Below are 26800 nucleotides of genomic sequence, written 5' to 3'. Positions count from 1 at the left end.
CACACCAACATATGGTAAATCACTGTGAGCAAACATTTGGATTTTTCCCATCAGTTCTGGCCCCAAACCCAGCTTGTAACATTGAAGCAATTTGACCTTGAGCAAATTAATTTATCCCTCAGAGCCTCCATATAAAAGGATAATAGTATCTGCACTGCACAGCAATTGCAACAAGTGTATTAAAATACCTAGCACAAAGCAAGTTCTCAATAAATGATGACTAATACTTTCAGTATTATTACTTTAAGTAAATGGAGAGTGCACTCCCAAATCTAGGCAGTGGTCCTATCTAGGCTTCCCCTGCCCTGCAAGAGAAATTTGGGGCTCTTTGACCCCAAGGCTGCCCCCTGGGTCCTGCCTGTACCTCCTCCCAAGGCCCTGCAGTGACTCTGACAGTCTGAGGCTCCTGGCTGCCAGCCCTAATCAGTAGCTCCAGCCGAGACCTCAAATTGATTTGCCATCGTTTAGCTGGGAAGCGAGAGCTCTTCTTGACTCACAGCCAAAATCTATTCTGTGATAGCAAAGTAATCACCTCCGTGGCAGGTGTGCGGAGACTGTGATAGAGATCTCGGACAAAAGTCTCCATCCTGCACCCAGAACCTGAGCTCACTGCAGTTCATCGCTGGTCCCCCTTCTCCTGCCTGTGTGTGGCCTGCTTTGTGCATCCCCACGAGTCGCATGTGTACCCCCACCCCAGCCCTGGCACACACACATCCATACTTCACGTGGTCTAATGCAGTGAGCAGTTGGCAAATTTTGCAGAGAGTGCAACGACCTGGGGATCCTTAAAAAAATACTGATGCCTGGCTCAGGCCTCCAGACATTCTGATCTAATTGGTAAGGGGTGCCCCCTGGGCACTGGGGTTCTCGTCAGTTATCCTGGAGGTTCTTATGGGCAGCAGGGTTGCGGAACTGCTAGTCTGGTGCACACAGCAGTAGCTTCACCTAGATGCATGTCCCTCCACATTCATTTAGCACTCGACAGTTGTTTATTGAACATGGACAACGTGCCAGGCACTATTCTAGGAGATGGAGAGTCCACAGAGAACAAAGTCACTGCCTGAGCTCATGAAGCTGGCATTCTGATCAAAGAGGCAGATGAGAAATTATGACAAAATTATAAGGAAAACACATTATATGCTAGATGAGAATAAATGCCTGAAAGGTCACATGTGGCCAAGGCCACCTTTATATGATACCTGGGTCACCCACACACCAGCTGGGGCTGCCCCCTACAGCTGACCAAACCCAGGCTGAGTCTCCACTTCAGCCATATATGAACCCAACTCTCACAAAGACCCCCACCTGGTCACACTCTAAGCCCTGACACCAGGCACAGGGTGAGGTTTAGCCCCAGTGGCAGATAAGCCCTAAGTCCTGGTAGTCCCTGACCATCTGCTCAGGCCCCCAATTCTCACATGAACCCAGCACTTTATCTGGAAGATTAAGCCTCTCTGGCCCCACTGCAGATCCCAAACTTAGCCCTACTCTCCGAAACTTCCCCCACAGAAAAACTACGGGTTTTCTAAGAATTCTTACTACTAGTATTTAGAGGCACAAGAAAACAGATGGACTAAACAGATGGGAAATGCCCCCAAGTGGTAGGGTTGTTGATGCTAGAAGGTCCTTTAGAAAGCATCCCACCTCCCCCTTCATGTTACAGCCAGGCCCAGAGAAGTTAATAAGTAACTTGCTCAAGGTCACACAGCAAGCCCACAGCAGAACCAGAATGGGAACCCGGGTCTCCTCTTAATTCAGTGCTCTCTCTGCTACCTTCTGTCCTAAGACAGCGTAGGGAGCATTGCCCATCTGGTAAAATAGCTCCCAGAATTTTCTTTGGGAACCCACTCTTCCCCTGTTCTCTACACAGGATTGGGTCAAATCCAATCCACCCAGCACCAAGTATTCCCATGACCCTGTGATCAGTTGTGGGCAAGACTCAGAAGCCAGGGGAGGCAAAGCAGAGACCCAGCAGCTCCTCTGGAACCTTGAGCTATGGGGCAGGAGTGGCTGCTGCCATATTGTTATTTCATGTGGACTGAGGACTAAGCCAACCTGGGATGGACAGCCCATTTGGGAGATGAAGAGAAATGGAGTTGCAGGGACATCCTCTGACCCCAACCAAGCCATACCGAGAGGAATTCTCACCTCTGGTTCTTTTTTAGCTTCGTGAGTCAAAAAAATCCGCCTTGTGCTTAAAGCCAGTTTGGAGTGGGTTTTTCTTACCTGAAGATCTGACTACAGACAGGAATCCCTTTCCAGCTCTCTCAGAAACTCTCACCTGCACCGAATCACCTACTCTCTGACCCCACCTCACCTCTTTTGCTCTTGGTCTCCCCAACTCTTAGAGTTTCACAGAGTCTGGTCCCTAAGTTCACACAGTACTACTTCTCCCTTCTTCCACATTGTGTTGGGCAGAACAGGGTTTCCCTGCAAAGATGTGCACATCCTAATCTTTGGAACCTGCGAATATGTTGTTACCATACACAGCAAAGAGGAATTAATCCTGCAGATGAATTTAAGGTTGCTAATCATCTGACCTGAAAATGGGAGATAATCTTAGAAACTCCAGGAATTGGTGATGGACAGGAAGGCCTGGCATGCTGCAGTCCATGGAGTCGGAAAGAGTCGGACATGACTGAGCAACTGAACTGAACTGAATACAGTTGGGCTCACTGTAATCACCAGGATCCTTAAAAAAGAGGAAGCCAGAAGGGAGAACCAGAGAAATGGCAACATGAAAAAGACTCAAGCCAACATTCCAGACCTTGAAAGTGAGGAAAGTGCCCACAAGCCAAGGAAAGTGGAAAAGATCCCATAAGCTGGAAAAACCAAGGAAATGGATTCTCTCCTAGAACCTCCAATAGGACCCTAGCCCTTTCCACCATTTGAGGCTGGTCCAGTGAGACTGACTCCCATTGGATCTCTGATCTCCAGAACTGTAGAAGAATGAATGTGCTGTTTAAACCACTAACTTTGGGGTGATTTGTCATAATGGTGATGCTGCTGTTGTTCAGTTGCTCAGTTCTGTCTGACTCTTTGCAATCTTATTGACTGCAGCACACCAGGCTTCCCTGTCCTTCACCATTTCCCAGCACTTGCTCAAACTCATGTCCATCCAATCGGTGATGCCATCTAACCATCTCACCCTCTATCATCCCCTTACCTTCCTGCCTTCAATCTTTCCCAGCATCAGGGTATTTTCCAACAAGTCAATTTTTTGCATCAGGTGGCCAGAATATTGGAGCTTCAGCTTCAGCATCAGTCCTTCAAATGAATATTTAGGATTGATTTCCCTTAGGATTGACTGGTTTGATTGCCCCACAGTCCAAGGGACTCTCAAGAGTCTTCTCCAACAGCACAGTTCAAAAGCATCAATTCTTTGGTGCTCAGCCTTCTTTATGGTCCAATTTTCAGATCCATACATGACTACTAAGTAATATACACATTAAATGACCCTGATGTTACATTAAAGAGATTGGTCAACATCTCATTTCTTTCTGCAGTTCTGGTCAAGCATTTACCATATGCCTAAGCTGGATACTGGGAACACCAACCAGACACCTGACCCTGGCCTTCTAGGTTCCCACAGCCAGCTCAGAGCAGAGGACAGGATCTGTAGTCAATTTGAATGGACAGTGCTAAGTATCATGATGCAGAAGCATATGGGATGCTATGAGAGCCCACAGGAGATGCAGCTAAACCTACCAAAGGCAGGGAGAAGGGACATGTTCAGGGAACATTTCCTGGAGGAGTCAAAAGCTAAGATCACAACCGAAAGCAGGGAAAGTTGTTCTTGGGGGATGCAACAGCAGACACAAAGGCTCAGTGTCAAGAAACATGGCACACTGTGGGGCATGGAGCATGCAAAGCGTGGGAAGGGGTATGGGAGCAGAGGCTCCAGCAGGGGCTGGGCCATGTACAGGCTAGAATGCCAGGATGAATATAACCGTCATCCGCAGGCGTGGGGCATGCATGCATGTGTAATCAATACCTGGTCTCCTGCATTGCAGGCAGATTCTTTACCAACTGAGCTACAAGGGAAGCCATAGTCACTCACTCGTGTCCGACTGTCTGTGACACTTTGGACTGTAGCCCGCCAGTCTTCTCAGTCTGTGGGGTTCTCCAGGAAAGAATATTGGCATGGGTTGCCATGTCCTCCTCTGGGGGATCTTCCCAACCCCAAGGATTGAACCCATGTCTCCTGTGTCTCCTGCATTACAGGCGGGTTCTTTACCTGTTGAGCCATCAGGGAAGCTCACAGGTGTGGGGAGCCATGGAGAATTTTAAGCAGGAGAGAGATATGAACAGGGAGCAAGGAGGGTCAAGCAGAGGTTCAGAGACCCACATGCAGACTCCAGGAAAGAAGGAAGGGTAGATGAACTAGGGCACACCCATGGAGAAGGGCACAGAGAAGGAGACACTGAAGAGCTAATGAAGAATGGAACAGGCTAGGTGTGGCTTCCCATGGTGCATCCAGGAAGGGAGGGAGTTGGGAATAACTGCATTTCCTGGTCTGCTCTAGTGGGAGCCCTTCTCCAAGATGGTGGTGCAAGGGAGGCGGAGCAGACTTGAAGGAGAAATGAGAAGAGGTAAAGTCAGTGGAAACTGGAAGCAGCCCCAGGAGACGTCCAGGAGGCAACTGTTCAGAGTGAGTCTGAGCCGGGGGGAGAAATGTGAGTTAGCACAGATGAGCTTCGAGGCTCTGGAAGCCGATGACCCAACGGCATACTGGGAAGAGAGAAGAGGAGAGGCCAGGCAATTCAGTCACTTAACAGATTTCTCTACAAATGGGAGCAGGAAGACACTTCAAGACTACAAAGAGAATTGTCAGGATACTCAGAGACAGACAAGGACCGAGGGTCCGCTGGACCCCACAGCTCCCTGCCTAGCCATCATGGCAGCCAAGGAGACTCCAGGATGGCAGTGCATCTTGGAGAGGCCTAGGGACGGCTCTGGGGTCAATCCACCTCCATGACTGCATCCGAGGATGCTTAGGACACCAACCCTACTGCCAAAGAAGTTCCGGTACCATGGTGACAGGTTTAGAGCCTGGAGAACCCCAGTCTCAGCCATGCCCTCATATAATGAGAAGGGGTTCCCCGGTCTGGACAGAGGCAGACAACCTCCCGCAACTTCCACAGTTGCTTTCTTCCCTCCTCTGCCAAGCTCACCATCCTAGGGAGCATTTAATAACTGGCTGCCAGGTCTCCTGGGGACAGACTAATGAAGCCGCCTTCGGCCTCCTGCAGCCCTTGGGGCTCTGAGCCCTGCCCCTCCCCGCCTACTCCCACCCCTCCTGTCAAACCTCCCACTCTCCCCTTTGAAGCGCTCAGGCCTGGGGGCCTCTGTCTGGGCCTTAAATTGCCAAGCTTTAGATGACAAAGGGAGCTCCAGGCTCCAGGAGAGGCCACAAAAGGAGGCACCTGTCTGGGGCAGGGGATCCTGGGGCCAGAACGTCCCTTCCTGGGTCTTAGATCTGAGTGTTCTCAGAATGTCTGCGGAGTGGCTGCAGGAAACAGCCAGCACACCCACCCGCCTCCCTTCTAAGGGCATCAGGCTGCACATAGTTCTGCATCCGCATCAAAGGGGGCCCGGTTTGGAAGAACCAGGGTTTGCATATTAAACGAATGTCTCTGCCTCACAATGTGTGACCTTGGGAGCCTAACTTCTTGGAGCCTCGGATCTTTCCTACTTAAAACAGGGACAATGATACCCCCTCACGCAGAACGGATAAAAGGAGGTCATGTATGTGAAGCACTTGACACAAGGCCTGGGGCACAGAATGTTCGCAATAAATTATACGCCAGAATGTTTCAAATTGCACTCCCTGGCAAGGTGAGGTGTCCAATCAGGATGTGGCTGTTGCCCTGGAAACACAGGTTTCTCTGTACAAAGGGTGAGTGGATGCTGCGGGACTGGCCTCCCCTCTCTGGCTTCCCCTAGGCCGGTTTCTGTCCCTCCAGGGGTTGGTACTAATTTGGAAAACCCTTTTCCTCCTCTTGCTTAATCACCGCGAATCCCTGGAGTGATTTGTCAGACAGATTCCATGGTTAGGCCCATGGATCACAGAAGCTCAGATCTTTCCATTAAACCTCCTTTGTGTATGAGTGCATAGTCGCTTCAATCGTGTTCTACTCTTTGCGACCCTTTGTACCGTACCCCTCCAGGCTTCTCCGTCCATAGGATTCTCCTGGGAAGAGTACTGGAGTGGGTTACCGTGCCCTCCTCCAGAGGCTCTTCCCAACCCAGGGACTGAACCCGCAGCTTTTATGTCTCTTGCATTGGCAGGCAGGTTCTTTACCACTGCACCACCTGGGAAGTCCCTTTAAACCTCCTTACTCCAAACTGTAATCCACAAAGTGTGGGGAGGAAACTGGATGCTGCCTCCCCACCTGCGGGGCTGCCTGTGACCAGGCCAGTCCCTAGCAAGGGCTATGGCACTCCCAGGTGTGCTGTTGTCTGGGGCCCTGACTGCCTCCCCTACAGGAGTGCATGAGGGCTTTCCTAACGCCCGGATTTTCCTCAGCCGGGGTCTAAGGAGACCCAGGGGCAGGTCTGTCTCCACAAACCTCTTCTGTGGGCTCCTCTGGGCCGTGTGAGGAACACCCACTTAGTCGGCTTGCATGTCATCTCCCCTCCTTCTAGATGTGGGACCCAATATTACCTTGAGGAATCGGTTCTCCCACACTCTCAGCTCCTGTAGTGCCAGATGCCAGAGCTTTGGGTGTGGTCACGTGACCCGGGTCTGATCTGTGAGAGGCTCGTATCCTCTAGCCATTTGATTGGTTCAGAAGTAGCCATGTGACCAGGCCTGACCTGTGAAAAGGCCACATTCTTTTAGCCAATTGATTGGCTCAGGGATGGTCACATGACCCAGGTGTGACCAATGAGAGGACCCATGCTCCTAGGCACAGTGATTGATTTGCCAATGGCCTGTGACCCAAGTCTGAGCAGTGAGAGCCCTACCTGGGACTTCACCTGAAACCACCAGGAAAGAGGCTCCATCTCTCCTGTGCGGTGGCTGAGTTGGCCCAGTAAGAGCTTTGAGCTTCCCGCAGTCATTTTACTACTTATGTGGAAAACTCATCTGTGAGGGTGAGAGAGGAGGAGCTCAGGGCTAAGCTATGGTGAAAGACACTGATTTGAGCTCTTGAGCACCAGGCGATCACCCCTCCTTCAAAAAGCAGAGTTGCCCATGTCCCATAGCAGCCAAACTTACAAACTCTGAGTTGCCACCTGAATGAATCTAGGGAGTGATAGCACTCCCAAGTGCTGAAGTGAGCATTGACCATCAGGCTCAGGGTCAGATAGAATTGGTTATGGGCCCCAGCTCTGCATTCCTGCATGCTTAACCTCAGGCAGGCTACACCTTTTGTATGAGATGCAGTTACATTCTTTTTGAAATGGAGTTAATACCTGAAGGCAAGCTAGAAGACCCCTTACTATTCCTTGGTTAGAGTGTACTACTTCCACTTCTCGATCTTGTGAACTCCCACTTAGCCTTCAAAACCCCACTCATTGTAACCTCCAAGCAGTCTTATTATTCCTTCCAACCCTCCCCCTACAGAGATAATACATATTGAGAGCTTACTATATGCCAGGCATTGTGCTATTGCATTAGGGTACACAATAACCCTAAAAGATGGGAGCTAAAATATCCCTATTTTTCAAAGAACGCATCAGACACTCAAAGAATTTAATTAACTTACCCAGAATCATACCTTCCTCTCTGGTGTTGTTTCTTGTTAGTCTCCCCTCCCCACCCCCAACAAGATTCTGAACTCCTTGACCTTGTGCAGCCCTGCATCCTTATCCACTCACCAGAGAGCCTTTACCATCAGTCGGAAGCATTCACACACAGGTTGACCACCAAGAAAGACTCATGAATACTCCTTCCTATTTATCTAGCCATCTTTCTCCTCACCTGCATTGCCCTGACATTCACCAAGTGTCCCCAGGAAAGATGAGGAGGGTGCGCTCTAATGCTGATGCCAAAAGCTCAGCTTCTCCATACATCAGTGCTGAATAAAATCTCGGAGACAGAGTTTGGGTGAAGTAGAAAAGGAGAGCTTTATTTTTGCCAGGCAAAGGGGGCCACAGCAGGCTAACACCCTCAAAACCATGTGCCCCAACTTGCGGAAGACAGTGAGAAGCTTTATAGTAATTGTTCAAAGAGGGTGTGAGCAGCTTGTGGACATTCCTCTGATGGGTTGGTGGTGAGGTAAGTGGGAGTCTGCATCATCAGCCTTCAGGTCCAGCTGGTCTGGGGTCTACATGAGTGTGGGCAGCATATGACTAATCATTAACCTTCCCACCTGGAGGGGGTTTGAATATCTGCAGAATGGCTCAGAGCTATCGTTGTGTGTATCTGTTGATGGGAAAACAGAACCTTGCCCCAAGGCTGCTCTTGACTGCTTGTTTCTCCCTGGTCTCGCATCCCCTCCCTTCCCTAATTAACAACTGCTTGAGTCCACCAATCGGAACTCAGGGAAGGTTATGGAGGCTAAACGAAAGCTGTTTCCTATAATCAAAGAAATGAGGGACACAGAAAGGCCTTGTGCCCTGGAGCCCAAGGGGGTACAAGGGGGCACCAACAAGGTCCCTGCACAGTATCAACGCCTCAGGGACCCAGTGGATCTGTAAAGAAGAAAGTGGGTGGCAAGGAGACTTCAGTTAAAGGAGAACTGACTTCTCTGGGTGGCCAGCGACTCTCTAAAGATTTGGAAATATCTGCTAGATACATCATTAATAGCTCAGTTAGTAAATCATCTGCCTGCAATGCAGGAGACCCGAGTTCGATTCCTGGGTCGGGAAGATCCCCTGGAGAAGAAAATGGCAACCCACTCCAGTATTCTTGCCTGGAGAATCCCATGGGCAGAGGAGCCTGGCAGGCTACAGTCCATGGGGTCACAAGAGTCAGCCACGACTTGGCAGCTAAAACCACCACCATTGTAAGTGAAACTCAAAGGAATATCTATTCTTATTGTTTGTTTTCCTTAACCAAAACTGGGAGGATACACAAGAATCTAATACAAGGGTTTATTTGTGGTGAGGGGTTGAGAACAGACTGGATGGCAACAAGTGTGGGAGTTTAGACTTTTCTTTTTATTCTGTTTTGTACTGTTTTGATTTCCAAACTCTAAGAATGTATTATCTATTTAAAATAAAACAAATAAAAAATGTTAAATAACTGAAGAAGAAAGCCCCATTTATCTCCAGCTGACTGTTGCCATGCAAAGATGTGGTTCCTGCATTGCCAGAGTTTGCAGTTCAGAAGAAAACAGAATACAGGATTTTAATGTGAACTAGCCCCATTTTTAAATGTCAGGAATGACGTTTTCACATTTGAAAAATCACTGAATTTGGGGTTCATCTTGCAATTGATGGCATGTCAGGGTTTGTGAGCTTTTCTTCCTTAATGGTACATAAAATGGAGGTATATCTTCAGTCAATCTCACAGTAGGTTTGATGAAATAATACAGTAATGGTAATGTAAATAACGGACTTCTCTTGTAGCTCAGTTGATAAAGAATCTGCTTGCAATGCAGGAGACCTGGGTTCAGTTCCTGGGTTGGGAAGATTCCCTGGAGAAGGAAACAGCAACCCACTCCAGTATTCTTGCCTGGAGAATCCCATGGACAGAGGAGCCTGGCGGGCTACAGTCCATGGGGTCACAAGAGTCAGACACGACTGAGCAGCTAAACCAATATCAATGTAATTAAATGCGTGAAAACTGCCCAGCCAAAGAGAGCACACCCCAGATAGGCTGGGGGCTTCTGAGCCCGACTCCCCTCAACCATGAGCTCTGAGCTGCCTTGTCCCATGAACACGACGTGGCCAGGCCCTCAGGCACCCCCAGCCTCTCACTGGAGAGGGGCCATCAGCTGCCACCACCAGGGCTCAGCACTGGGGCTAAGAAAAGCAGAGGCTGAAAAATGTGTACTGAGTGGATACAAGAATGCAGAAGGAATGATTTAAGGACAAACTGGAGTCGGAGGTGGCCTCTCAATCCACCTGCATTTAGCCTCTGTCCCAGGACCCAGCCTGACGTTCCCCAGAGTCAGGTCCAGTGCGCCAGGAAGCCATATAGATGCTTCCCATGTAGACATGTGAGACACATCCTTGAAAGCAGCACATGCCCCCAAATAGACAAGACCAGTCTGATGCCCTTCATCCTCTAGACAGAATGAAAGAGGTCTTTCCAGATGGAGAGGGCATGGATACTTGTCTTTGGGTTGTTTGCTTTTGTTTTTAACTAGCATCTCCCTTTTATTTTGCTCAGAGTTTCTCAGTTTTCCTTTGGGAAACCTCTTCTCCCCAACTTCCCATCAAGAGGGGCTAATCACATCCCCCACCCCCCACCACCACCAGTTCTAGGGATGGGCACATGACCCAGGCCTGGCCAATGAGTGTCAGCTCTGAGATTTACCTTAGAACTACTCATCCCTGGGTGGGATGAGGGGTGAGGGGTGGCTCCCTCTGTTGCTGATCTGGCAGGACATGGGCTTGAAGCTGTTGGTGGCCATCTTCCAGTCCACAAGGCCAGACTGCTTCAGACTCCAGCTGATGCAGAGGAGATCGGGACTTAAGAGATGGAGAGACAGGTGTGTGAATGTGGCGAGAGATTAAGACCCATCCTGATGATATCTTTTGAGCTCCTAGACCCATCCATTTCTGAAGTCCATGCCATCTTCTTAATTATGTGAACAGTACATATCTTGTATTACTTAAATCATTTTGAGTTGAAGTTCTATCACTTGTTCAGTTCAGTTCAGTTGCTCAGTCGTGTCTGACTCTTTGCGACCCCGTGAATTGCAGCATGCCAGACCTCTCTGTCCATCACCAACTCCCAGAGTTCACTCAAACTCATGTCCATCCAGTCACTGATGCCATCCAGCCATCTCATCCTTGGTCGTCCCCTTCTACTCCTGCCCCCACCCTCCAGCATCAGGGTCTTTTCCAATGAATCAACTCTTCGCATGAGGTGGCCAAAGTATTGGAGTTTCAGCGTTAGCAGCAGTCCTTCCAATGAACATGGCATCTGGTCCCATCACTTCATGGGAAATAGATGGGGAAATAGTGGAAACAGTGTCAGACTTTATTTTGGGGGGCTCCAAAATCACTCCAGATGGTGATTGCAGCCATGAAATTAAAAGACACTTACTCCATGGAAGGAAAGTTATGACCAACCTAGATAGCATATTCAAAAGCAGAGACATTACTTTGCCAACAAAGGTCTGTCTAGTCAAGGCTATGGTCATGTATGGATGTGAGAGTTGGACTGTGAAGAAAGCTGAGTGCCGAAGAATTGATGCTTTTGAACTGTGGTGTTGGAGAAGACTCTTGAGAGTCCCTTGGACTGCAAGGGGATCCAACCAGTCCATTCTAAAGGAGATCAACCCTGGGATTTCTTTGGAAGGAATGATGCTAAAGCTGAAACTCCAGTACTTTGGCCACCTCATGTGAAGAGTTGACTCATTGGAAAGGACTCTGATGCTGGGAGGGATTGGGGGCAGGAGGAGAAGGGGACGACAGAGGATGAGATGGCTGGATGGCATCACTGACTCAATGGACATGAGTTTGGGTGAACTCTGGGAGTTGGTGATGGACAGGGAGGTCTGGCATGCTGCAATTCATGGGGTCGCAAAGAGTCAGACACAACTGAGCAACTGAACTAAACTGAACTTCCAAAGAACTCAACTTCCAATGTTGAGCTTTAAGCCAACTTTTCCCACTCTCCTCTTTCACTTTCATCAAGAAGCTTTTTAGTTCCTCTTCACTTTCTGCCATAAGCGTGGTGTCATCTGCATATCTGAGGTTATTGACATTTCTGCCGGCAACCTTGATTCCAGCTTGTGTTTCTTCCAGTCCAGCGTTTCTCATGATGTACTCTGCATATAAGTTAAATAAGCAGAGTGACAGTATACAGCCTTGACACACTCCTTTTCCTATTTGGAACCAGTCTGTTGTTCCATGTCCAGTTCTAACGGTTGCTTCCTGATCTGCATAGAGGTTTCTCAAGAGGCAGGTCAGGTGGTCTGGTATTCCCATCTCTTTCAGAATTTTCCACAGTTTATTGTGATCCACACAGTCAAAGGCTTTGGCATAGTCAATAAAGCAGAAATAGATGTTTTTCTGGAACTCTCTTGTTTTTTCCATGATCCAGCAGATGTTGGCAATTTGATCTCTGGTTCCTCTGCCTTTTCTAAATCCAGCTTGAACATCTGGAATTTCACAGTTCACGTATTGCTGAAGCCTGGCCTGGAGAATTTTGAGCATTACTTTACTAGTATGTGAGAGGAGTGCAATTGTGCGTTGAATGGTTCTATGAAGACCTCCAAGAACTTTTAGAACTAACGCCCAAAAGAGATGTCCTTTTCATTATAGGGGACTGGAATGCAAAAGTAGGAAGTCAAGAAACAATGGGAGTAACAGGCATATTTGGCCTTGGAGTACGGAATGAAGCAAGGCAAAGGCTAATAGAGTTTTGCCAAGAGAACGCACTGGTCATAGCAAACACCCTCTTCCAACAACACAAGAGAAGACTCTACACATGGACATCACCAGACGGTAAACACCAAAATCAGATTGATTATATTCTTTGCAGCCAAAGATGGAGAAGCTCTATACAGTCAGCAAAAACAAGACCAGGAGCTGACTGTGGCTCAGATCATGAACTCCTTATTGCCAAATTCAGACTTAAGTTGAAGAAAGTAGGGATAACCACTAGACCATTCAGGTATGACCTAAATCAAATCCCTTATGATTATACAGTGGAAGTGAGAAATAGATATAAAGGCCTAGATCTGATAGACAGAGTGCCTGATGAACTATGGACGGATGTTCATGACATTGTACTGGAGACAGGGATCAAGACCATCCCCATGGAAAAGAAATGCAAAAAAGCAAAATGTTTGTCTGAGGAGGCCTTACAAATAGCTGTGAAAAGCAAAGGAGAAAAGGAATGATAAAAGCATCTGAATGCAGAGTTCCAAAGAATAGCAAGCAGAGATAAGAAAGCCTTCCTCAGCAATCAATGCAAAGAAATAGAGGAAAACAACAGAAAGGGAAAGACTAGAGAACGCTTCAAGAAAATTTGAGATACCAAGGGAACATTTCATGCAAAGATGGGCTCGATAAAGAACAGAAATGGTCTGAACCTAACAGTAGCAGAAGATATTAAGAAGAGGTGGCAAGAATACACAGAAGAACTGTACAAAAAAGAACTTCACGACCCAGATAATCACGATAGTGTGATCACTCACCTAGAGCCAGACATCCTGGAATGCAAAGTCAAGTGGGCCTTGGGAAGCATCACTACAAATAAAGCTAGTGGAGGTGATGAAATTCCAGTTGAGCTACTTCAAATCCTCAAAGATGATACTGTGAAAGTGCTGCACTCAATATACCAGCAACTTTGGAAAACTCAGCAGTGGCCACAGGACTGGAAAAGGTCTGTTTTCATTCCAATCCCAAAGAAAGGCAATGCCAAAGAATGCTCTATCACTTGTAAATATCCTCAAATAACTACCTATCAAGTATACAATAGTTTATGGAGTCCTTATTGATTAGCCAAATACCAGCTAAGAACTTTTTCATCTTTCTTTTACAAATAAGTACACTCCTTGCATGGATAATGTGATACACCACTCAGGTACCCTTTCAAGAATAAAAACCTTTTTATCCCAACTACAGAAAATTGCCTCCATCAGACAGTCCTCAGCTATCAGCTCCTTCAGGGATTGCCTCACAAGAAGGGGGCCTACTACCTAAGGTGACTTCCTATTCTCAGGACTTCACACATCCTGTGACTGATCAAAATGGGGATATAAAGGCCAGGCCCATTTGCCCCAACTCAAGACACCTCTTAACGTACTAAGGATATGCCACTTACAGAACTCACCCCAGGGTCAGCTGAGGCTTCGACTGTCAGAGCAGGGCAACGCAACTTCCCTCTCTGCCCCATCCTGCTTCTTTCCCTTTCCCTCCACAGGTGTTGATTCTAAGAATAATTCTTAATAAATATCCTACACACTGAATTCTGTCACAGAATCTGCTTTTTGAGAGCCCAACCTGTTACATACAGCTGGTACCGAAAGTGGGTCAGGAAAGCAGACACTGGGATGAGAGCTTGGAGCTGAAATACCTGCTAACCAACCAGCTGGCAATCCACCCCCCCCCCCACCCCACCCCCAACAGATAGCCCCCGGCATAGGTGATAAATTAGGATGGCAGCCTGGAAAAGAGAATTCATTAACTGGTATGATACATTTGAGAAATATGGTGGGAACAGTAACTAGCAGGACAATTGAATTGGGTGGCTATTGTTAAACCCAACTGATCTGGAAAAACATAACAAAGGGTAGAGTGTGGTTAATCAGCAATTAAAAGCTAAATGGGAAAGCCAGAGGCCCTGCTGTTGGCATTTAGAGAAGCTGTCATATCCCTCCATGGTAGGGCAGAGAAATGAAAACTCATCCCACGCTCCAAAGAAGGCTTGACTCCAGCCAAGGCTGGTCCACTCTGCCACAGTCAAAGCCCCAGCTGGGAAAGAGTGGCGCCCTGACGCCTGGGATGGAGACCTCTGGATTGACTCTCCAGATTCTCCTGAGCCCTCTAAGCTTGCAGAGGACCCACCCCTTCCTGCTGGGGGCTAGCGCTGCCTCTTCACTGGAGGACTGCAGAGCCCATGCAGACACAGGATCTGCCCCATTTCTCCTGCTGCCATTGGGCCAACAACGAGGCTTAAGTCACAACAGAAACTAGCTGTGTGCATGTTGGTCCTGATGTGGAAAGACGGGGGTTATACCCCAAAGGAGCAGCAGTACAGAGTCTATGTGGGCCTAGATTTGGACAGAGGGTATTTGGTCAAGAGCCCCAGATAATAAAGTAGGATAAAGGGTGAAAGTGAAAGTAGCTCAGTTGTGTCCGACTCTGCGATCCCAGACTACAGTCCATGGAATTCTCCAGGCCAGAATACTGGAGTAGGTAGCCTTTCCCTTCACCAGGGGATCTTCCCAACCCAGGGATTAAGCCCAGGTCTCCCACATCACAGGCAGAGTCTTTACCAGCTAAACCACAAGGCAAGCTTATTAATTTCAGAGCATTCTTCCAGGATGCAGGATTTAATACTCTGACAAGTACCCCAAGAGACTTGACGTGGGCAACGCAACTTGAAGTGAGAAGCAGCCTGGCACACAGGAGAAGAGGGGATGGAAAGGCTCAGAGAAGTGGGCATGCCAGAGGAGATGTACTTTGTAAGGCTGGAAACCCGACCCCACCTCCAAAGGCCAGTGTTACACCCAGTATCCAGAGAACACCCCACTCAGCCAGGCTGTCAGGAGAGTGCAGGTGAGCAGTCCGCCCCAGCCCCCATCACTTGAAAGTCCAATGATGGCTCTTCCTTGTAGGCTGGGGCTGGAGATAGATAGATGCTGTTAAACAACTGGACTTGTTCACAGCAATGGGGAATATATGAACCAAAAAAAAAAAAAAAAAAAAAACCAGAAGCCATCCAAAGGCAGAAAGACGCAATTTTGTGATGCGTGGTAAGGTGCAGGAGCAAACAGGAAGTCCTGCAAAAAGTGATGGAGTTACTGGAACGCATCCCTAGGGTAACATAGGTGGGCAGCTAACAAGGGCACGACTCCATCTGCAAAATCCAAAGAGATCAGGGACGGGTGGTCAGGAGGCTGACAATAGTCACCCCAATATAAAATAATAATCCCTTCCCTAGTCTCATACTTGAGCAGGTTTTTGGACCTGGAACTCATTAGCTAAAAGGAAGAAGGACCCCAGTCCTTCCCCAGAGTTACTCAGATAACTGAAGGCTGTGGAAAGGGGTTAGCCAAGCAATTCTAGAACAGCTGGACACAGAACTGAAACTCACATTGATACTTGGAAAGCTAAGCATCCTCATGGTCCCTGCTAAGATGGGGGGATTGATGAATGGAGCTCTAGCCCAGGACGATCTCTCAGTAGTTCCAGCTACACCCCACTCCATGGTCTCCAAATGGATAATCAGAACTAACATGCTTAAAGCGTCTGCCTGCAGTGCAGGAGACCTGGGTTCGATCCCTGGGTCGGGAAGATCCCCTGGAGGAGGGCATGGAATCCACTCCAGTATTCTTTGCCTGGAGAATCCCATGCACAGAGAAGTCTGGTGGGTTACTGTCCATGGGGTACCATAGATTCAGACACGACTGACTGGTACAGACACACACACACACACTCCTCCTAATCCTATGAGGTTAGAGCTGTCATGATCGGAAGGATGGATGAAAGCTTTGAAACTGCCGCTTCTGGCTAAAACAGTAAATCAAAAACAGTGTTACATCCCCAAGGGATGACAAAGATTAGTGCTGTTTCAAAGATCCAAAGGGTGCAGGATGGTAATTCTTTGCTCCTTTGAACTCCTGGGTTTGGCCCCCATGGGAACTGCAGACGACCAGGAATGTGAAAAGTGGCAGCCCTGTATCGCGTCTTACCAGGAATGACACGGCCGCTGCAGAGGTCAACGTGAACTCTGGAAAACGTTATGAGGCCATTCATTTGCTGAATGTATTCTCCTCAGGCTTCCCTGGGGGCTCAGTGGTAAAGAATCTGCCTGCTAATAATGCAGGAGACTCAGGAGATGCGAGTTCCATCCCTGGACCGGGAAGATCTCCTGGAGAAGGAAAGGGCAACCCACTCCTGTACTCTTGCCTGGAGAATCTCATGGGCAGAGAGGAGCCTGGTGAGCTACAGTCCGTGGGGTCACAAAGAGTTGGACACAACTTAGCAACCTGACAACAAACCATCCCAGTCAAGAAAGAGAATCAAAAAGAGTCCACACTCACAAGGAACAGATGACAGTATGCATCCGCCACCCTTAACAGGGCACTGCCTGGGTGGTCCAAGGAGATGAGCACCATTCGGCCTGCTGCCAAGTGTCACACTGATCCAGTACACCGCCCACACTGTGCCGATAAGACTGAGGACCAAGAGGTACCAGGGAGCTGGAGGCCAGAGGCAAGAGAGAAAACTAATAAAGACCCAGGGGCCCACCGCATCAGTAAAATTTCTGAGACTCCAGTGGTCTGGTAAATACTGGAGCACGTCTCCGAAGTAAAGGCAAATTATTCCATCTTTCACTTCCCATCATGAAGAAGAAAACAAAACACCTGATTGATGAGTCTGGAGGCAACATGCTCCATTAGCTGGGACTCCTGCTCCAACTCCCCAGGCAGGTGACATGAAGAACCACCACGGCCCAGAGCAAGGAAGGGCTCCACAGAAGGTTCCAGCTGCTGCTACTGTTAGCCTTATGGCTTGGGCCATGTGGCCCCGCAGCCCCTGTGGTGTCAGACATAAAGGACAGTGACATGCACAGAATCAGGTAGTGATAGGGTACACTTCCCGCATGGTTCAGAGGGTAAAGAATCTGCGTGCAATGCTGGGAACCTGGGTTCCATTCCTGCGTTGGGAAGACCCCCTGGAGAAGGAAACGGCAACCCACTCCAGTACTCTTGACTGCAGAATCCCATGGACAGAGGAGCCTGGCGGGCTATAGTCCATGGGGTCGCAAGAGCTGGACACGACTGAGTGCTATCTTTCTTTCTTTTCTAGTCATAGGAAGGCTGTCACATGACGCACGGGCAGACTCTAAGGAGAGAATCACAACCGCGGTCTCGGGGATTTCACAGCAAGGAGATCATTTACAGCCAAGAATCACACACCTTCTTAAAAGGAGGTTGTGGTGTGCTCCTGAAAACAGAGCACCCGATCACAAGACACTGAGCAATCCTGTCACCGGGACTGCCTGACACGGGCCGGGTCTGTCAGACCCACCGCCTCAGAAGGTGGGCGCATCTTGAGCGGAACATGAGCAGGACTTGAGTTCACAGCAAGCTACACCACAGGTAGAAAGACCCCCGGCACCACCACTATTGCACCAGCACCAGCTCGTGCCGCCAGCCACATCGGGGTCCTGTGCCACCTAGCTGGAGAGGAAGACAAACCTCTGGATTGGTTTGGGTCAGTATGCGGCAAATGACTATACAGGACTGACCCCGCCGCCCCCAAAAGACCAGTAGAGACTCGCCTTTCCTGCCCATGGTTCTCTACCCAAGGGCTTATGAAGCATTTGATTCAATAGCACATGACCTCCCATAACCTCACCTCAGATCGAAAAACCCACCTTAAGGGCTATAATCCAGGAAGTGTGGGATGGGCTGGCCTGCAACTGTAGGATCCACCAGTAACACCACACAGCCCACCACCCCAAATCTCCAGCCAGATGGAGCAGTGTGATGGGGTGGAGCTGAGACAGTGGAAAAGCCAGCTCAGAGACAATACCTCATGAGGCTTTGGCACCGTCCTCTGGGAGGCAGGATCACCTTAAATCAAACACCTTGTATTGCACTGTGTGCATGGGTCTAACAGTCAAGGGGTGGAGGCCAAAATGGCCTTCTCCCCATCATTCCACAGACCCCTCTCCGCTTAGGGATTCTGTGGTCTCCATCCCTCAGCTCCGGGCTCTGTGGGTTTAGACACCCTTGTCTCCAAAGAAAGAACACTCCTGCCAGTGGACACAGCAAGAATCCCTTAAACTATAAATTTCAGTTGCCTCCTTGGCACTTCAGGCTCCTGTGTCAGGGGACTGGCAAGCAAGAACAGTCACCATTCTGGACAGAGCAACTGTCCCTGGACGTCAGAAAGAGGTCACCCTTGGGGACAAGGAAGAATGCGCTGACACCTCGGTGGTGCCCTTGGGCGCCTCTTGGCACTTCCATGACCATGTGGATAGTGGACTGACCAGTGCAGCCACCCTGGCCTGAAAAGGATGCAGTGACCAGAGTCTCTGTCCCCGGAGAGATGAAACCCAAGGCGGGGGGTTAGTGAAGAGGGCTGCAGAGGAGCGTCCTTGCAGCCCTGAGACCACAGCCTCGGCGAGCGAGCAATCGTTCACCCACTAGCCTCTCCCTTCCAATGCCCGGAGAGGTGCATCTCCCAGAAGAAGGCTCTGTCAGGCACCGCCCAGGTCTCCCTGAACCGATAGAGGACTTACTACCCTGGCTGCTGGGCAGCTGTTGGCAGGTGGTTGTCAGCCCCTCCCACTTCATTCCCCAGTCCAGGAGACATACATGCCACGACAGACCAACACGCAGGCACCCAGGCTCAGCCCTTTCACCACAACTCAGGACTCCCTGAAGTGCCATCCTGCCCTCGGAACTCCCTGCAGGAGAAGCTGAGCTTCTATCGAGACAGCGTCATAGGTGGGCATCCCGTCTGGCCCAGTCCCGTGTCTGTCCTCTCCCTTCCAAAGACATCGATCTGCAGAGCATCCCCTAATAACCCCCTGCCTGCTGCATCACAGAGACCAGCCCTAAGTCACTCTCTGAGTCCTAGCAGCAGAGACCGCGCTGCAGAACTCTCCTGGCCCAAAGCCCATACACCTTCCTCTAGAGCATCAGGCCTTCTTTACCCAGAGACCCGAGAGGTCAGCACATGCAGGCCCCAGAAGAGGAGATGCCGAGCAGGCCTCTTCATGGAATTCACAGCAGCCAGATTTGGGCTCCATACTAGGAATGTCCATCTGATTCCCTAAGCTGCTGCACGGTGATGGGCACTATCGCTGAGTTCCACCCAGAGCAGAGGAGGGCAGACGCTCAGCTTCGGTTTCCTCAACTCCAAAATGGGACCAGTAAGGCTGTCCACGTGCATGTTTGCACGCCTGCGGGGCTCCTGGCAGGCAGACACCTCTGAGAATGCAGCCATTATCATTCAGGAGCCGTGGAGCTAATTAGCCTCGCTGCTGATGCAACAGGAACTCACAGCGGCAACTGGCCTGCGGAGGGGAGGAGAGGCTAGAACATCTCATTTTGACAAATGGCTTTTGTTTACCCATGACTGGCAAACAAACGCTCCACGCCATGTGGCTAATCACCTAAAAATAACAGCGCATATGTTCCCTCTGAGGAGTGTTCCTTGCTAACAAGCACAGGGGCTGTAGGGTGTTGGCGGGGGGAGGCTCTGTGCTCCCTTCCCTGCCCCCCATAGCCCTGAGAGAGTACCCGAAGGCTCTGGACACCCAGCTTCCTATTCTGCACATCCAGCCGTCACCCAGTCCCTCCAGCCCCAAGAAGCCGGCCCTCCCTTCTGTGGCCCCAGCCGTGGCCCCCAGCTGCACTCCTAGGCCAGGCCTCGCCACTTACTTGCCAGGACTGGTACCCCACTCTCCTCATGGCTCTGTCCTGCCCAGGACGGGCCTCCTATAACACACAGGTCTGACCACTGCCTACAACCCTCCCTGGCTTCTGGCCCTCAAGACCATGCCATCCTGGTTTTCCCCAGCTTGTCTCAGCCATCAGCACTCAACCCTCCTGGTGCCCTGAGCGCACCCAGACTCTCAAGCCTCCAGGCCTCTGCAGATGCCAGGAGCAGGGCCGCTTCCATCTACAGTACCCCTCAGTGCCCTCCTCCAGGGGCACAGAGACCAGAATGCTGGCTCCGGTGGTGACAGATGAAGGGAGTCTTCTCCCAAACTCCAGGCCCATGAGTCCAACCACTTACTCGATGTCTCATGTTGGTTGTCAAGATGCATTTCAACAGTGTGTCCAAACACACACACACATACACGTATGCACACTCATGCGTGTTCAAACACACAGGCACACACACACTCTCACATTCCTCCTGCTATCATCCCAACCCTTCCAGCTGCTCAGGCCGGAAGTCCTAGGGCTGCCTTTGACTCCTCTCTTCCTCCCCCAGCCCCTAAGCAACCCTTCAGCACATGGACCAGCTCCATCTTCCAAACCCATCAGACTCGCCCCCAGCAGTGCCATCCGGTCTCCACCTCTGGCCTCTGCCTCAGCCCACCACACAGCCCCCAGGGGGTCCTTTTAAAACTGCTGGCAAACTCCCTCCTCCTCTCCAAACCCTCTTGCAGGTTCCCATCTCAGAGTCAAGCCAAGTCAGGGAAGGTAGCCAAATACAGCAAGTAAAAATGCAGGACACCGGGAATACAGGACCTCTGAAATTTGAATTTCGGAGACAGGCAAATTAGACTGGGACATGCTTATATTAAAAAGTCATTTATGGTTTAACCGAAATTCACATTTAGCGGGGTGTTCTGTATTTTTCCAGCAGCCAGGCCCGCCCCCACGCTCCCCTCCCCAACTCTCGCGTCAGCCCCACCCTCCCTGGCAGCCCGGGCTGGCTTTCCCCAGGGCCCCTCTAGCGATTCTTCCACATCCCGGACAGTTTCCTGCCTACAGAATTTTCCTCTACATCACTTTTGACCTGCCCCCTCGCCCGCTCCAGTCTCTGCTCAGACGGAACCTGCCAACAAGGCCTGCCCTGACCCCCGAGACCCAACAGCAAGCACCCTTGCTGCTTTGCTTCCTCTTTCTCCACAGCCCGTGTCCCCGCCCACCAGAAAGTCGTCTCCTCGAAGGCAGAGATTTGTCTGTTTTGTTCACAACTGTATCCCTTCACTTAGCACTGTGCCTGGCACATCATCGTCAGTAACTATTTGTGGAATACATGACGTCTCTGCTGTCCCGCCCCCACGTTGCCTGGCAACGCCTCCTCAAACTGCAGGGACCGCTGCCCGGCCTCTCCTGACCACACTCGGGGGGCACCAGGAAGGAGGCATCACCCCTTGTCTGTGCTCCCGGCCGCCGGGGCTGCCCCCAGACGCAGCACAATCCAGCCTATCCTGGTTGATACACTCCCACAGCTCCAAAGAACGCAGGTGTGCTGGCCTCATTTCCTAAATTTAAAAAAAAGAAAGAAAGAAAGAAATGTGGAACTTCCCTGGAGGTCCGCTTAAGAATCTGTGCTCCGAATGTCGGGGACGGGGGTTCAATCCCTGGTCGGGGAACTAAGATCCCGCATGCTGCATGGCGAGGCCTAAAAAAAAAAAAAAAACTGATAGGGATGAGCCACGTGTTAATGAGGATGGTGTGTGAGACAGTAGATTTAAAATATCTGGAGAAAATCCAGGCTGCAGAGTCTGAAATCAACAGCTCTCCTTAACCTGCATTGGAGCTGTTCTCTCACCCTTTACAGGCATCCCCACTCGTCGGGGCCCTACCAAGTGGAAATCGTGTCCCATTCCCCTGTTTATCCCCAGTGCCTGATCGATGGGAGGTGCTCAGTAAATGTGAAGGAATGAGCGAAGTGCATAAGTCAGTGAGTAAAGAATTAAATAGCTTAGGCAACAAACAGAGTTCTAGTCTAAGGCTTTCAGAGAGGCTGGTTTGAGACCCCCCATCCCTAAAGGTAGAGTCCAGGTATTTAGCTCTGCTGAGCAAAGAAGGATGAAGGAAGAGGAGCCAGTCTTCCCTCTAGCCCACATCCCGTCAAGCTCATCCATGTTAGCATCCTCTCAGCAGCCCCAAAAGGGCTCCTGAGACTCCTGGTCCAGATGGAGAGACTGAGCCCCAAGGAGACGCAGCCGTTTGCAGAAGGTCACACTGTGAGTGGTGAGAGGAGATGGGGCTGGGGTCTCAGCCATGGCTGAGCTGCCTCGCCCCAGGTTACGTGGCAGAAAGGGCACTCTGTTCCCTGGATGCTCTTTTGCACAGTTCAGGGAGACCCCCTGAGCAGGGAGGCGGGACAAGTCAGACTGCACCAGAGAATAGACCCTGTGGCTTTGCTCCAGTCTTCCCACTGGCTGTACCGCGGACCCGGCCTGGCTCTCCTCCTGCGTCTACACTGTTCCCTTCTGCCTCTTACCACGGTTCCTGGGCCCACACTAGCTTCAGAGTCAGGCCGATGTAGGTGCCTGCCCAGAATCATTGCATTTGTCTCAACATTTTTTGATATTAATATCATTCTGGACTAATGAGTCCAGCCCACTTCATCCCAGCTGGAGCCTCGGATGTCTGCTGATTAATTTGTGCAGAGCTCGCTGGTGGAGGGAGGTAAGGGGGAGGGGGGAAGGAAGAGGAGGGAGACGGAGAGCTGCGTGGCTTCCAGAGTAGAAGCAGGTTTTCTCTGCTCACCAGTGATTTTCCCCAGGTTCTTAAGCCCTCTGCCAGTGATGGGCACAGAAACGAGGAGGCCCCTCCCTCCCTGGGTACTTGCTGTCCCAGTTCAGGGGGAGGAGATGTGTGCTTTCTCCAGGCTGCAAAAGCGTGGGCTAGAGGAGAGCCCTTGGCAGGGGCTGGAAGAGCAGGCTTCTGTGCTGCCTGGGGGTAGGCGTTGTCCTCTCTGAGCCTTGTTTTCCTCATCAGAGAAACAGGAGCAAAGATCCCAGTAGAGCACAGTTAGTTTGAACTCAGATTTGTCGACTTGGCTTTCATTTCCAACTCCCCCATTTGGGGCCAGGTGGCCTTGGGCAAACCACTTAACCTGTATAACGGGACAGTGAACAGCAGCTACCTAAGCTGCAAGGATTGAACAAGCTCTTAAAAGTGCTCAGCCTGGCACTCAGCAGGACCCAGTGCTAAATGATCAGCAGCTAACTGTCACCACACACAGCAATAGTCAACTGATGAAGCAAAGCCTTGTGACTCCACTCAGTGGTATGACACAGCTGCCAAAAAGGATACACAGAAGTTTACAGGGTGGCCCAGGAAATGTCCATGTTTAAATGACTGTGGAATGTTACACAGCTACCAAAAAGGATACACAGAAGTTTACAGGGTGGCCCAGGAAATGTCCATGTTCAAATGACTGTGGAATATTACACAGCTACCAAAAAGGATACACAGAAGTTTACAGGGTGGCCCAGGAAATGCCCCTGTTCGAATGACTGTGGAATATTATTACACAGCTACCAAAAAGGATACACAGAAGTTTACAGGGTGGCCCAGGAAATGTCCATGTTCGAATGACTGCAATATACCTATTTGAGAGACTCTCATCTCCCTTTCACAGCAAGGGTAGCCAAGCCTCAGAGAAAGGATTTGATTTGTCCCAGGCCCTGGGGAAGCACAAAGCTGAGCTGAGAGTCCAAGACAAGGAAGATCAGCCTCACAGTGAAATCTCTCTCCTCTTTGCCACGATCCCTGCACATCAAATTTTAAAAATTGATTTATTAAAATCATAGTCTGTGGACATTTCATTCTGGTTCCTATCCATGTGACTGTGATATTTTTGTGCCATAGATAATCATTTTTTAAGGCAGATAATAATCCCCATCCCATGTTCCCCACTTGGCTGACATGCTGATCAAAGGAGCTAATGGCTGTGGGAAGGTTTTGGAAATAGGAAATGGCTGGGCCCCAGGAAGTAATGGTCAGCATCATTACAGGACCTGGGCGACTGAGCTTAATGTTACACATCCATCTATTCATTCATTCAACAAGCATGCATAATGTCTAAAGTTACACATTCTAGGCTTATGGCAGAAAGTGAAGAGGAACGAAAGAGCCTCTTGATGAAAGTGAAAGAGGAGTGTGAAAAAGCTGTCTTAAAACTCAACATTCAAAAAATTAAGATCATGGCATCCAGTCCTATCACTTCATGGCAAATAGATGAGGAAACAATGGAAACAGTGACAGATTTTATCTTGGGGGGGCTCCAAAATCACTGCAGATTGTGACTGCAGCCATGAAATTAAAAGATGCTTGCTCCTTGGAAGAAACGCTATGCCCAACCTAGACAACATACTAAAAAGCAGAGACATTACTTTGCCAACAAAGGTGCATCTACTCAAAAGCCAGTAGTCATGGATGGATGTGAGAGTTGGATCATAAAGAAGGCTGAGCACCAAAGAACTGATGCTTTTGAACTGTGGTGTTGGAGAAGACTCTTGAGAGTCCCTTGGACAGCAAGGAGATCCAACCAGTCAGTCCTAAAGGAGATCAGTCCTGACTATTCATTGGAAGGACTAATGCAGAAGCTGAAGCTCCAATACTTTGGCCACCTGATGTGAAGAGCCAACTCACTGGAAAAGACCCTGATGCTGGGAAAGATTGAAGGCAGGAGGAGAAGGGGACAACAGAGGATGAAATGGTTGGATGGCATCACTGACTGGATGGACATGAGTTTGAGCAAGCTCCAGAAGTTAGTGATGGACAAGGAAGCCTGGTGTGCTACAGTCCATGGGGTCACAAAGACTCAGACATGACTGAGCAACTGAACTGAACATGTTCTAGGCTTAGAAGATAGTGCAGTGAACAAAAGAGATGATACTCCTGGTCCCTTGAAGCTGACATCCTTCAGCTTCAGGAGACAGACCATAAACAGACAAACAGACACAAGTGTTACGAGGCGAAGAAAGCAAGATAAGGGCACTGGGGAGTGAGGTTCTTTGTCTATAGTGTCACGGAGGGCTTCTCTCGTAAGGTGACTTGGAGGCTAAGTGTTGTGTTTTGTTTTTCCTTTTTTTGGAAGCTAAGTTTTAAACAAAGTATGAAGGTAAATGATGATATCAAAAGCAAATGCATTCTAGTTCAAGGGAGCAGCAGCAAGTGCAAAGGCCCTGAGGCAGGCGTATACCTTGGATGTTCAAGAAATGCCAAGGCCAGTGTGGCGAAGGTGAGTGAGGGGAGAATGGTTAAGAAAGGGGGTCCAGCAGGGATGCAGAGAATGTAGGGCTTTGTAGGCCATTGTAAGAGCTTCAGGATTTATATGGCTCAACTCAAGGATTTCCTTTACCATTTTCTCATTTGGTGTATTATTTACATTGCCTTTTCCTTCCAACAATTCCCCATTTCTGACTGGATCAAACCAAATTCCTTGACATAGCACTCAAGGCCTTTCAGAGTCCTGGCCCCCATGTAACTTTCCAGCGTGCGGTCTCTTGGTTTTCCATGCCCTGCTCTCAGCCCCTCCACCCACCTCTATGCCTTCCCCCATGCACTTCCCTCTGCCTGGCTTCACTCAGGCTCACACTTAACAAATATCTGGTGAGCACCCATTAGGTGCCAGGCCCTACAGGAGGTGTCGGGGGAAACAGAAACATCTGCCTGCTGTCCCTGTTCTTCTGGCCTCTAGCAGAGAGGACAAACCAGGAAAGTGTGGGAAAATGAGTGTGTGATTCCCAGAGCTGTGGGGCCGTGGCAAAGGCTAACAGGGCCCCCACTCTGGGCTGGGGGGCAGTCAGGATGACCCAAGAATGAGCAGCAGTCAGCCCAGGGCAGAGGTGGGGAAGAAGAACCTACCCCTGGAGAGCAACCAGAGGAGAGGGGAGAGAAAGAGGCCAGCCTCACACGACCCTGTGGACGAGCTCAGGAATCAGGCCTTGATACCAAGCCCCGTGCAGGGCTTGGTGGCCAAAGGCTCAGCTGACTGCCCACCTGGCACAGCCTCTGTGCCCAGCTTCCTCCTGGGTATCTGAACCAGGCCAGCAAGGCAGCTCAGCAAATAGGCAGCACTCACCCGGCTCAGCGCTGGGTAAACAGGACTCTGCCCTGCAACTGCTGCCCCAGCTCAGCCCGCAGCTGCCCGGGGATCAATATTTGCCTAGAGCCCCATGTCTCCTAATAAGTGTTGGGGCATCTGCCAGGCAGACCTGACCCGAGGGGAGCTGGCAGGAAAGGGATCAGCCTCAGGGAACCCCCATGTCTCACTCTCTGGGGTGCTGGAGTGCAGGACCCAGACCTGGAAGACCCCCAGCCAGGACACCCTTGAAGGTCTCTGCCTGTGTTTCAGTGGGGTCTCAGGAAACCTCATGCCAGCTGGAAAGCCAAGAACAGAGTGAGCTGGAGGGCAATCCACTGCCACACCCAGCCACAGAGGAGCAGCCAGTGCCCTCCGCCTTTCTCACTCACTTCCCCTCCCCCTGCTCCTTCTGAATACACTACATTCTACATCTGGCAGGGGAGATGGGAACTGGAAAACTGTACTCCTCCTCTCT

The 26800-nt window shown here is 50.0% G+C and overlaps 1 long non-coding RNA gene across 1 annotated transcript in view; it reads right to left on the bottom strand.

Annotated features, from left to right (window-relative positions):
- Positions 1 to 10465: 10465 nt before the first annotated feature.
- LOC128054408 (uncharacterized) overlaps positions 10466 to 26800 on the bottom strand; it is a 40880-nt gene continuing 24545 nt past the window's right edge. The window contains exon 3 of the long non-coding RNA XR_008200004.1: positions 10466 to 10587. This is a non-coding gene — a long non-coding RNA (uncharacterized LOC128054408). The remainder of the gene's footprint in view (positions 10588 to 26800) is intronic.

This window comes from Budorcas taxicolor, chromosome 10 (genome assembly GCF_023091745.1).
Source record: "Budorcas taxicolor isolate Tak-1 chromosome 10, Takin1.1, whole genome shotgun sequence".
Taxonomy (NCBI): Eukaryota; Metazoa; Chordata; class Mammalia; order Artiodactyla; family Bovidae; genus Budorcas; species Budorcas taxicolor.
This window is presented reverse-complemented; position numbering and strand designations above follow the sequence as displayed.